Raw genomic sequence first — 13,372 nt, forward strand, 5'->3', positions numbered from 1 at the left:
GCTCCCTGGGAGGCTGGTGAAGAGCTGGGACGAGGCTGACCCCTCCTGATCATCCCCTGGCCCCCCGAGCGCGACAGCAGTTTCTTCCCTTACTGCCCGCCCTCCAGCGTCTCATCCGATGGGACATCCGGGACACGTGAGTGCAGTTTTAGTGAACCTACTCGGCACTGTGGTGCTCCCGGGCTTTTCCGTCCCATCCTGACCCTGGGATGAGGTCTCCCAACCCAATGCATTCCAGGTTTAATAATGTCGAGACCATTGCATTGTAAATGCTTGTTTTTACAGAGTTTTATATAGAGCAAGCTTGACCTGAAGCAGGTATCAGAGCACTTTACATTGCGCCAGTTGTATTACATGAGGACACATACATTTTTTTGTTAGGCAGGGTTCAACACGGGATCTTCCTAAAATGTCATTTTATAATATTGCATTGGATATATTTGACAAATAAGATTTAATAGCGTTCTTGATTAACCACCCCATTGGAATCAAATTGTTCATACTAACTGCTGATATGTATGTATGTGTGTGCATCTGTATGTGTGCGCGTATGTGTGTGTGTATATGTGTGTGTGTGTATATGTATATACACATTTTTTTAATTCTGGCTAGCATGTAACGAGTGTTTCAAGGTAGTCAAGAAAAATTAATGCCAATTTATAGATACTGTGCTATAAAGATGGTAAAAAACCTTTAGTGGCACGTAAAACACACTTCTAATTCTTGATATTGTCTGTTATTGAATTGCTTGAAAAGACTTCTTATATTCTCAGATGGATGCAATATATTTACCTATACACAGTGACACAGCCTACTAATATAAGGTGTTACATGGGAGAATGTCGAACACCATATTATTGATATCCAAGAAAACCGAATCACCCTGAGTTGATAAAGCTACAGAATTCAAGATCAAAGCATTTCATAAATCGGAGGTCTACCCGAATAGTAGAAAAATAAGAAAACACAGTTCATTTTACTAGTATCTTTTTTATAAATGACCATGTAAGCCTACAACTTTCCAGTACCTAGTCACCTTCTACAAATTAGTTTTTTTCCACCATTTTGTTTGGGAGCAAGATTACGTTTTCTGTATCAAGTTGTCGAGTCAAAGCGTGACATCAAGACTTTGCATAGAGAATCAAAGAGAGGGCATCCACATCAGGCTTCATATCAAGAAAATAAGAGGTAAAAACAGAGTATGAATGAGTTTGGTGATGAGACCACGGAAAAACTGAGATATAAAAGAGCACATGTAGATATGTTTTTTTATATAGATTTCAACCACTTGGGAGATTATATTGGCTCAAAAGAACACACCAGGTGTTCAACCTACACATACCCACGGGTTTTAAGCCTGTGCCAGTTTTCCAGCCAAACATTCTGAAGGCAAGAAATAAACATTGGTTACAGTACACTAAGGCATAAGTCATAGAATACTACTTCAGGATCTGGAGAGGACAGCATGGGTATAATGTCAAATTATGGTTGCAGATGGAAACAGAATTTTGAAAGTCAGTACCATAAAAGTTCCCCTCGGTTCTGAAATAGCATGGTCCTGCAATGTCTCAGAAAGAAAGCTTGTCAGGAAAAAAGGGGTTGTCTGATTCTAGGCCTTAAAACAGCTCACTTGATGCAAGTAGAAAAACAATTGTCTGTCGAGGGCAGCAGAAAGAAAAATGTGCTTGGAGTCTGAAGAAATACGTTTTGTCCACACCAATCTTGGACTAGGCTTTGGTAGGAGATGACAATCGGAAGAAGAGATAAGATGTACATTTTCCACAGTAAATTTCAAAGCTAAGGAAAAGCCTATCTGTATCAAAAAGGGGAAACCATGCCTCAAAGGCAAAGTGTCTGCATTGATGCAATAAAAAGTTAATTCGGACCCTGCACTCCTCCAAAACAGGAAGCAAAAAATCTAGTTAGGAGTCAGAGCACGAAGAGGAAAACTATAGCCCACCAACAACTGATGAGCCGAGGGGGTCACTATGAGGAAGACACACCACTGTCCCTTAAAGTAACCAGACAAGGAGGACATATGGAAGTATATAGAAACTGGTCCTCCACAGGAGGATATAGATACATGCCCCTCGTCTTAATCAGGCGAGCAGCTAAAAAAGCAGAAGAATCCTAGTTCCTATTGGAAATATTAAATCCGTTACAGTGATGCTACCTAGTGTAATCCAACAGGGGGTGGGGCTGCTACAAAGAAGCCATACTTTTTGAAGGTGGTGACCCTGTGGGCGAGGATGCACGCTATTCCTTCCAGATCCAACCTACACAAAGTACATACAACCAAGCTCACTCATTACCACTTGTGAAATTACTGGTGTGCACAGCCTTTCTTCCTGACCTTGATTGTAGCAAATGATGCCTAGAATGCGACTGATAAACCTAGATGTGGATCCTGTGGTCACTGTGCCATACCACTCGACAAACACCCTACTGGTGAACCCCAAATAGGTCGAAAACCGGTCTCAGCATGCTGTGGTGCCTTCTTGTTGGGGCCTCGCTTGGCAATTTGGAATGTTCTGTTCCCATGAGAAGTAGGGTTGGTACCGATGTGAATAATGTAGGCCATTGTCTAGAGTAGCGTGGTGTGTAAGGACTGGAATATGACACTGCGATAGCCAGTGACTGAGATTCAAGAATTCCATCCTTCACGTTGTTTGGTACAGAAGGGAAAGCACTGCAATAACCTGTTTAAAATCCTTTTAGCTGGTGCAAACTGTGCTAGTTGACAGATATGTGCTGGTGCTATTCCATAGAGACCCGCATGGCTAAGAATGTCCATTTCAAGCCATAGGTGCAGGCCAATATAATTGTTATCCCTTTCACTTGTGATCAATTTTTGGCAAGGTAGCTTGACTCTAGAACAAATGAATAAGCAAGATGACACAGCTAGAGATGTGTGGGCCCTAAAAGCAAGAAAACCAGCTGGGAGCACCATAGTGGCAGCCTGCAGGACAGAACCTACAGGGTGAAGGAAGAAGCAAAGGCTAGGCCCTTAGAGGTTGTCTTTCAAGCCAATACATTACTCAATGCGAGATGCCCTGCAGTTGTGGCATAATGGGTTGGTTTTCAATTTGAGAGGCAGAAAATACAAAATGGGTAGAAACTATCATGTCATTGATATGGCAAATAATTGCAGACTACACCTTACAATGTACTGCTTCACTGCATTTTGGCTAGGTTCAATCTATAGAAATGCCACATACAATCACATCTATACAAAGAACTAGTAGATCTTCTAATGAAGGTAATATTAGAAAAGATACCAAAGAAGGATCACAACACAAGCATTGTTTATTTCCCGACACCAAATCACAACCTTCCCTTAAGGCACATTTTGGCTCTTAATCGTATAACATTTGTCAGAACACTAAACGTTCATAATGACAACCTTACAAGAGTATATCCAGATGTTGGGAGGAGACCGATGCAGTCATATGCCTCATAGATGCCTACTTCCGCAGTCTAATGAACAAGGAATATTGTAAATGCCTTGTTAATGTGAGATGCAGCAGTCAAGAATGATGATCACAAAATGCTTGGCAGTGGTAGTGGCACACGTAAGATTTCAAAGGATACATGTCCCCATATTTAGCCAACTGGCGGTTAAAGGGGCACTCATTCCAACAATACCAGTACCGCATTACCTACATTTTTTTTCTTCCTTGAGGGTGAAGCTGAAAACTTAGAGCAATGGGTCTTCCCATTCAGAAAAGTTCAGGGACTACAGGAGCAAACCAGTCTTCCTCTACTGTACATCTAACTCGAGACACTGAGGAGAGTAATAAAGATGTTGGGCATTGTAGAATTATGTATTCCTCTAATGCCCAGAGCGAAGCTACTTTGGTCCCTTGGGCAGAGTTTGCGGAATTGCACTACGTGGAGCGACGCAAAGTGCAAAAAAAACAAAACACTGTTGCACTATGCCGAGCTCTGTAAACGGCGGAGGACTATAGAAAAATGCCATTTGTGGTGATTGCCCAGTGTGGACAAGCATCTGGCACTGTGCAATCATTGTGAACAGCACAGTACAAGCTTACCTTTTCTGCCGCTCGAGTAGATTTTTACTCGAGTGGCAGCTTTTTTCAACGCGAATAGGCAGTTTCTCAATGCGAGCATACACAACCAATTGCAATGAGAAACCTGACCTCCCTGCGTTGAGAAATCTCGCTGGGAGGTTTATTTTCCACGCTCGCCAACTTTATGTTGGCGATCGCAAACGAGGAAAAATCTCGCGGTGAGGTGGATTTTCCTAGCTCACGCTCCGCAACTTGATGTTGGTGAACGCAAGCGAGGAAAAAAACTTAGCTCCGCTGTGCTAAACGGAGTTTTGCAGAACTCTGTTCTCCATGTAAAGTGGAGTGCTGGAAACTCCACGAGCGGAGTTCACCGCCCAGGGTTAATAGCAAGGCGTGTCTTTTGAATGCGCAGCCAGTCAACAGACACTTGGGGCAACCTGGTGGGGAAGAGCAAATTATAAATGGAAATGCATGGTTGCAGGAAAACCAGAAGGGCAGAAAGTCCACAGGTTCAATACTGCCAGTGACGATTGCCACTCATGCATCACACCGGGCAGGATGTGTATATATAGGCAAACTCAAGATAGGGGGTCATTGAACACAACCGGAGGTAGTGAAACAAAGCAATATCCTAGAACTAAAGATTATATTTATGGCTCCGAGCCTTCCACACAGGTGTTGAAACTGCAGATGCAGACAGACACCATAGCAATGTTCTACCTCAACTGACAAAGGGAAATGAAGTTCCATCCTCTCCCGTAAGTAGCACAAGGAATTTGGGCATGGGTGAATAGAAGAATGATATGCATTGTGGTTATTCTCCTATATGAAGAACTAAACAGAGGCAGACCGGCTATGCAGACAAAAGAAGTATCCCACAAAGGAAGCTTTATCAATAAGTTGTGAAACTGACCACAACATGGGGGATACAACAAATAGATGTGTTTGCAACAAGGAACGCAAAGTACCCTGACTTCACATCCGGCTAGCCACTCCTCCAATCCAGGGTGAGATGCACTATTGATATGTTGCTGCAGAATGTTTACCTGTGCTTTTCTGCCACTATCACTGATTTACAGTCCACATATTCAGCCTGAACCATATGCCAATGGTACTCTGTGCACTTTAGTGAACTCATGATGCTTAGTGCTTACACCTAATGGCAAATGTCCAAAACGGAATGAAAAAATCCTCAGATGTGCTAACTATGCAGCAAGGAAATATTTGCTATTCAGACCTAGCCAACCTGAACCTGGCAGCATGACTTCTGAAGGCATAGCATTTTGTCATTTGCATTCACGTAGAGAGCATGGAAGTGACAAGTGAACCACTTCTAACTGGGCATGTTTTGAGATGTGCCCGCCAAAAGATCAAGGGACAATTAATGAATTAAATTGTCAAATACCTATGTATTTGCAACGGCTAACTATTCTGTAAGAGTCCATAAGCTAGAGGCATATGGTAGAAACCTTTTTGCTACCTCAGTAATCTAAAGATTTTTAGAATTGACAAAGAATATATCCACTTGGGTCAATCCCACCCTCAATGTGGAACCTTCGCCTATGACTGATGTAGTTTGAGGCTGATAAAAAAAATCTCAAATATGTCTCTCATAACAATCCTATTTTTAAGAAGAGTAATTGGCAAACTACATCTTGAATACACAAAAACATGGTGGTGATGAGAACTAGTCCACACTTTGTACAAAGGTTATTTCCTCTTCAGTCTACTAATATGAACATGGTCTTTCAGCAGCTAAAACCATGGGGCCACTTTTGGGACGGACAGCCCATCCACCGGCTTGGTGGTCCACCCGCCCGATTTAGAAGTTGGCGTGCCATAGGCAATACACTGCCCTGCCCCACCGTCTCCACCAGGAATCCTCCTTCGCTGTGAATGTGCCATTGGAAATATTGTCTTGCAGCAGGAATCCTACAACTCTTAAGGCATGCAGATTTGGATGTCCCCTACTGCCACTCCGAAGTTCACAGATTAGGGGAAGAATGGGGTGAAAATGTACCTTTACTCCTGATTTCACTTCCGTCTGCGACTGGACAGCACAGTCTGTTGCTGCGGCCACTGGACCATTGCGAGCTCCCTGCAGTCTACCCACACACCTCCCGTCGCTGGACTTTAGGGTAGGGAACCAGCATTTGCCATTTGCTGTGTCTGTTGTGGTGCCACTGGACATGAGCTTGGGACCAATTCAGTCATATACATGTCAAAGTGTTTTTTGTGTTTTTTTTACTATGACATACAAATGTGTCTCAAACGCGGATTAGGACACACTGGTACACAAACCATACCATGTGCCATTATGGTGTCAGTATTCATTGCCAAATGACATCACAATTATCTTGTTGACCATGTCCATGTGTGAATATTGCAAGGGGACATGTACATGTAATGATGTGCTACCAGTTGTGTATGCGAGTTAGTACATGAGTTTGGGCCACTGCCATTGTCCAATGTCCATTGAATCCTGTGCCCCCCCCCCCCCCTCTGTTAGTAATCCACAGCAAGAACTCCACCTGTCGAACTGGAACATCTAAATATGGGCAGAAGCCGCTGGCCTGATGGCTAGGAAGAGCACTCTGTTGTGGCGTGCTGCGACTCAAGTGCAATACATCTAGATACGGCAGGCGGAGTGCCGTCTGCCCGACTGAGTAGTCGGGCTGCCTCCGAGGCAGATTGGTGGTAATACCGCCAGTGGCGTAACACAGACCCCCACAGCCTGTCGGTGCAGGGGCCCCCAAGCTCCAGGGGGCCCCATCAGCACAGTACTCTGGCAGAGAGCTCCAGATTGAATCCAGAGGTGCCCCTCCACATACCTTACAGGGGGCCCTCAAGTTTCGTTACACCAGTGTATACCGCCCATATTTAAATCCGGCCCATAGACCGAAAGCTCACAGCACGCATTAGCTCAATGCACACATTCGACGTAATTAGAAGTTCTGTACTACATAGAACAGATTACCCATTAAAACAGAGCAATTTTTAGTTTCACTGACAATACAGGGGAAAGGTTTGCCGGTATCCAAGGGAACCATGATTGGTAGCCTAGAACATAACTATGCTACTACCGAACAGGAAAAACTGAGCACACTGCAAAGAAAGTGGGTACACTAGCATACATTGCCAATACTTCCTTGATTTTGATATTTATATAGCGCAGCAGTAATTCAAGGGAATCCAGGCTTAACTTGTCCATGTGGCTGCAAAGAAACTTACGTTTATGTACCTAATAACAATTTTGCAGCTTTATGCTTCTCTAGATTTACATCTAAGACACTCCCAAAAGAAATATTTAGGGACACACAAGTGGTTTATGAATCTAAGAATAAGATGCTGGAATAGTGATCCAAACACAAGAAAAATGCACAGCTGTGAATCTAGATCGGTTTCAAAATGCTAAACTATTGTTGTATGTGTGTAACATAAGAAATACATAACCAGTAACTGGGTAATCTGGTCCAATAATGCTATTGAGGGGCTCTGGAGATGTACAACATGAGGCCATAGGCGAAGTAGTTTGTAAACGCCACCCAGAGATGGCATATTACACATGGCACCATTCATTTTGATTGTAATGTTTACTTTGAAGAAAGCAGCTTTTCAAGCCGACAACCAGAAAGTAACAATGAGCATTGATTTGTTCTAAAATGTTTAGGTTTTACCTTTCATTACGTTGTTCATAAAACCATGTTTAAGGGCGAAGGTCCTGGGATTACGGTGATACTGTCGCTGCAGTGTTTACTGCATAGTTATGGCTCTACTCCATTTGCCGCATAATCTGCAGCTTTCAGCAAAAACTTTGTTCTAGTTCAAATGGATAATTCTAATACTGAGAGAATTTGCTGCATAATTTTCCACTTACTTTAGATGGGCTTGAAGCTTAATTTGGTCCTCCATTCAACACCAATTCTAGTAGCCCTGACAATCTTAACGCTCTGCAGAGTGTTTTAAGGCCATCTTAAATATATCCAGTTATTGTGAACTTGCACAGTTCTCGCCAAAGATTAAACTCTATGGATGGGTGAGTGGGAAGGGGTAGGACTGAGCATCAGAGGGCGACTGGCTGAAGGGTTTAAATAATCAAATACTTCTAAATCACTTTTAGCTCATTGGCATAAACTGCACCCAGTGGGACAGACCCACTGATGCTCTGCCTTAGTCACCAGTCTTGGATACTATGAGTAGTGTTCGCCCAAGCAACTTTTTCTTCCACTCCTCTAACTTTATTCTTTAGTTTTGCAGCCGGAGTTTTCACTGCATCTCACGACCTCCCAGATGTAGCCTCATAATTTCAAAATTATTGAATGTTGTGGAGAGCACAGGTGTCTCTTCATCCTGAGTAGCGTAGCGTTCACGATAAGGCCACTCCTGCATACTTTGTAGTGTAGCTGCACGGTTCCTCAAGCCTGCCGTTCCCTCCAGTGTTTCTTATTGCAGTGGTTCATTTTTGTGCTCCACAATAGTGCAAGTTGACTCTTTCCACACCTGCCTCCATTACATAATTTCGGCCGCCCCACTCGTCTTTTACTGGGGGCTTCTTTCCACAGCCGTGACACTGCAGTCCACCAACCACCTGGGCTTTGGCCCTACTTGCTGGCAGAGAATCAGCTTGTGATCTGTGCGGTTTCTGAAAGGAAGGCCCTGCCTCACTTGCTCCAGCCGTCTCCAGGAAAACTTCAAAAGACCGGTCTGATCCATCTCCAGGGGTCATCAAAGTCTTGATTGCGTTCTCCTTTTCATGTTGCTGGGTTGACTCTTTGGTATGCCTGGATATATTCCCTCATGGTCAGAAGGGGGCAGCTTGTTTCTTTCTCAATTTCTCCGGTGCAGCCTTCTCTCCAATAGGAGTGCATACAATTACCAAGTCAGGTCCATTGGATGTCCCTCACAAACAGCTTGTTATCCCCATGGGTCCTGAAAGAATCTTTTGAGAAGTAAAAGGACCCCTACATGGCTCTTGAGAAATGTATGACGTTACAACACATACATTTACATCACGGTACATTACATTGCAGTTTCTACAACGCAAGTTGTTACATCGACATGCGTTGGAGGGTAATGGACTCAGGAGTAGTATAATTTACTATTCCAACTCCAGCCTACATACAGTAGGGAAGGTGTTGGATAGTAAATTATACTATTCCTTGTCCAAGAGCGCCATCCAGTGCAAGTCGTAACTAATTAATTACGTTGTGCAATGTAATAGCATCGCAATGTAATCCCCGTGTTGTAAACGATGTTTCCCCTCTTGAGTGCATGCTCCGATCGTTCACCATAAGTTCTGTGGGACTTTGAGATTACCCTTGACATACAACAGACATTTTTTTGGTCCGGGCGTCTTGAGACAGATTGCAAACCTTAGTGGGGCTATGCGGCCTAGAGGGCACGCCATGTGCACCAATAAATAGCTGGGTGTGTCTACTGTCAGCCCAGTGGGCTGCTATAGTATGGCAGTAACAGATAATAGTGACAGGACAGGTATTTATACCTGGCAGGGAGACAAACCTACTGGCATGTTTCAAATTCAAAGTGATCTGCCAGTACCTAGCAACTATGCATTTCACTCTAACCATGTGGGTCATGGACTATGCATGCGTATGTTTAACCTTTGTGTGTAGAGGTTGTGCATGAAGTGTCTATTACAAGTGGCTACAAGGAACCAATTTTGATATATTGAGTCCAGGTTTTACCGAAGATTGATAGTGTCAAAAGCTATAAATAGCAATGTATGTGAATTGCAGGGTTTCTCAAGGACATTCCTAAGGTGCAACATAGTGGGGCCAAACTCTAGCCATGTGGAGGATAGGAGGCTCCTTTCGAAGTTAAAGGAAATTGCCCTACACCTTTGTGCCCCATTAGGTCTACCGCCCTTTGGCCCCATGTAGTTAACGAAGTCACCTTCCCTCTTTTGTGCCCTTGTTTTGGGTTTCCCCTGACAAACTCAACTCTACATCACTTTACTTCTGACACCTGAAGACAAAACCAATGGTTGAACAAGTCAGCGAGGAATGAGAAAAAGGTAAGAACTGCTAGAAACTGGTCTTAGAGTTGGACGCTTGAAATTCACAAACCCTGTCTTCAACCTTGATATCACGGTAGGACAGAAACTTCCAGCCAGTTTGCTAATATTTTGCTACCCGAATCCTGGATCTCACACTATTTCAAATGAGAAACACTTCTGTCCTCCGGGGTTGGGGGGTACAGACTGCTGATAGACTGGTTAGTGGGTGCATTGAATATATCTAGAAGAGGGGAACTTCAGGGAAGCTGAGGAGATAAACTTCAATGCATGCAGCAACCTGGACGTAGACTACATCACTCAAGCGGAGAGTGAGGTATTTGACACCTGGGTGTATCCGCAGAATGTGCATAGACTAATTGTGGGAGTACTCCCAAAAACCAACCGCTTTATTTGTGGCTTCCTGTTGAAGAACCCAAGCACCTAGAAGTGTGATGTACTCAAGGTATCGTGACCACATTAGACAGTCAGCACCCTGGGAGTTCCTATTTTTTGTCTACTGCTTGAGGAACATCACATTTTTGTCTATAACAGGAGTATAACCCATAAACCGAGTTGAGATTAGAGTACGTACGTAAAGCAAACAACAATATCTCAACTGGTATAGTTAAGGAGGACTGTTTATTTATTTATTTTATTTTTAAAGTTTTATATAGCGCGAACAAGATCTTTGCAGATATCAGAGCGCTTTACAGAAACAGTAGGTAGGATAAACAAAACTCTTAAATCAATATGAGATTCCGTAGACAGTGAGATGCAAAAATAGGGTATCAATCATACAAGAGTATACAGAGTAATAACAATCAAGAAACAATAATATGGAAGCAGGACAATGTCTAAACGGATAGGATTATAGCACCCTAGAGGGTGAGTAAACACAATGTTGAAAGCAAAGTAGTAGTCAGTAGTGGGTGCATTGCAGGTTATTGAGGCACTCAAGTCCTAGTGTACAACCCAATAAATAAGTTGGAAATCAATAGTATAGCATCCGTGCAATGAATTAGATCCAGAAGCAGACAAAAAATGGACTGACATAGATAAGTATTCAGACAGCCGATAATGTGGGAGCCAAATACTGTCATTGTTCCAGTATCAATAGTGTTCAGGTGTATTTAGCCATAAGGATGGCCTTCACCTCTTTCTTGAAGAGTATAGTGGACGGGATAAGCCTGGTTTCTGGTGGGAGTGCATTCCAGATCCTAGGTGCCATTCCAGAGAAGGAGCGTTTGTATGTTTTTTCCTTCCGGAATCTCCGTGGTTTCAGGAGGAGAGTGTTTGTGCTTCTGTTGGATCTTGAGCCTCCTGATATGGTCAGCTTATGAGAGAGGTAGTTGGGTGCCTTGTGGTGTACGGCCGAGTGTGTCATACAGGCAATTTTCAACTGAATTCTGGCTTCAATAGGCAGCCAGTTCAGGGTTTTTAAGTCAGGGGATATATGCGAGTGTTTTCTTGAGCCAGTGATGAGTCTCGCGGCCGCGTTCAGGGAGGCTCTTAGGGGAGCCGTTGTTGTCAGGGGGAGCCCGCTGAGAGCCACAATTCCGTAGTCTATGCGAGGAATGACTAAGGCTTGTACCACAGTTTGGAAGTCCTTGGGTGGTAGGAAGGGTTTGAGTTTTCTCAGCGTGTTGATTTGGAAGTTGGCTCCTTTAGTTGCTATGCTAATATGCTGCTGCATGTCGAGATTGCAGTCCAGTGTGATGCCAAGGGATTTCGCTGAGTCCACGATGGTGGGTTGGACATTGAGTGCGGTTAGATGATTGAGCCAGGTTTGGGTGATGGCCTTTTTTGCAGGAGGAGAGATCAGAAGGTATTTAGGAGCTCCAGTAGATTCTCGTGTTTGACCGTATCAAATGCTGAAGAGAGGTCAAGAAGGATGAGGAGGCAAGACTCATTGTGATCAAGGATTTGGAGGGCATCATCTATTATGTGTGTCATGGCCGTTTCCGTGCTATGCTTTGCTCTGAATCCGGATTGGTGAGAGTTGAGGAGGTCAAACTGCTCAATGTGTTTTGTCAGTTGTAGTTGTACGCATTTTTCTAACAGTTTTGCTAGAGTGGTGATATTGGTGATAGGACGATAGTTGTTTAGGTCGGCCGGGTCAGCTGTGGGTTTCTTGAGTATAGGCGTGACTTGCCCAATCTTGCGGGAGTCTGGGATGAGCCCTTGTTGCAGGGAACAGTTGATGATTTTAGTCCAGAGTGGGAGGAACAGGGGGGTGAGGACTTTAACAGCATTGGCAGGTAGGGGGTCTGTGTGATGATTGGCGGGTTTCAAGGTGACCAGCAGCTTGTGAATTGATTCTTCGGAATAGGTGTCGAAGGACGTCCATGAAGCGTTGTTTTTAGCATGAGTGTTAGTTATGCATATGGAGTCGGCGAATCGACTTACATCCTTGATGAGATCGCTTCTTATAGTGTTCTTTTGCTTGAAGAAAGCAGAGAAGTCTTCGCAACTTGGGATAGCCTTTGTTAAGTTGTTGGGTTGTGGAGGTTGCGTTTTGGTTTGGGTTTTGACTAACTTGAACAGTTTTTTTTGGTCGGTTTTTAGCTTGATCCAGCTGTTGGCTAAAGAATATTGATTTCGAGCGTTTGATTTTTCTGAAGTAAGCGTTTCTCTTATTCTTAAGCGTTCTAAGGTTCAGTGCTGAGGGGTCAGATCTCCACGCGCGCTCAGCTAAGCGCATCACACGTCTGTCTTCATTGAGTCTGCCATCGTAGCATGGGTTCGAGTTCTTGGTGGAGACTCTTCAATTGCAAGGGTGCGGCTTCGTTGATTATTGTAGACATGGAGTCTAGGTTGAGGTTGGTCAATGAATGCACATCAGAGACGTCCGTCGGGGGAAGAAGGAGACTGCCTGTGTGGGCAGGCAAGGACTTTGGGTTAAGGTTCTTCAGGTCCCTCTTCCAAATCTTGGTTTTGGCAGGTTGCGTCGTGTTAAGTTTGACCTTTTCGTTGATGAAGAAGGTGATGATGTGGTGGTCTGACCAGTCGCATGGTTCGATTGCGACTAGTTGGGTAGAGTCTTCTTTGGCGATGATAAGGTCAATGATAGAGCCTTTTTCATGTGTCGGACCGTTGCAGATTTGGGTGAGGTCAAGCGCGTCGAGGAAAGTCTTAAGGCTCTTCACCACAGTGTCTTTCTGGTCATTCCAGTGGAGGTTGAAGTCTCCCAGGTAAATTTGATTGAGCTGTCGACCGGCGTTGGTGGATATCGTGTCCATTAGTTGTTGGGAGAAGATGAAGTTGTCACCGGGTGGGTGGTAAATAACATGAAGGGAGCACACAGGTTTGCCCTCACTAGTAATAT

Source organism: Lissotriton helveticus, chromosome 5_1 (assembly GCF_964261635.1).
Source record: "Lissotriton helveticus chromosome 5_1, aLisHel1.1, whole genome shotgun sequence".
In the NCBI taxonomy this organism is placed as follows: Eukaryota; Metazoa; Chordata; class Amphibia; order Caudata; family Salamandridae; genus Lissotriton; species Lissotriton helveticus.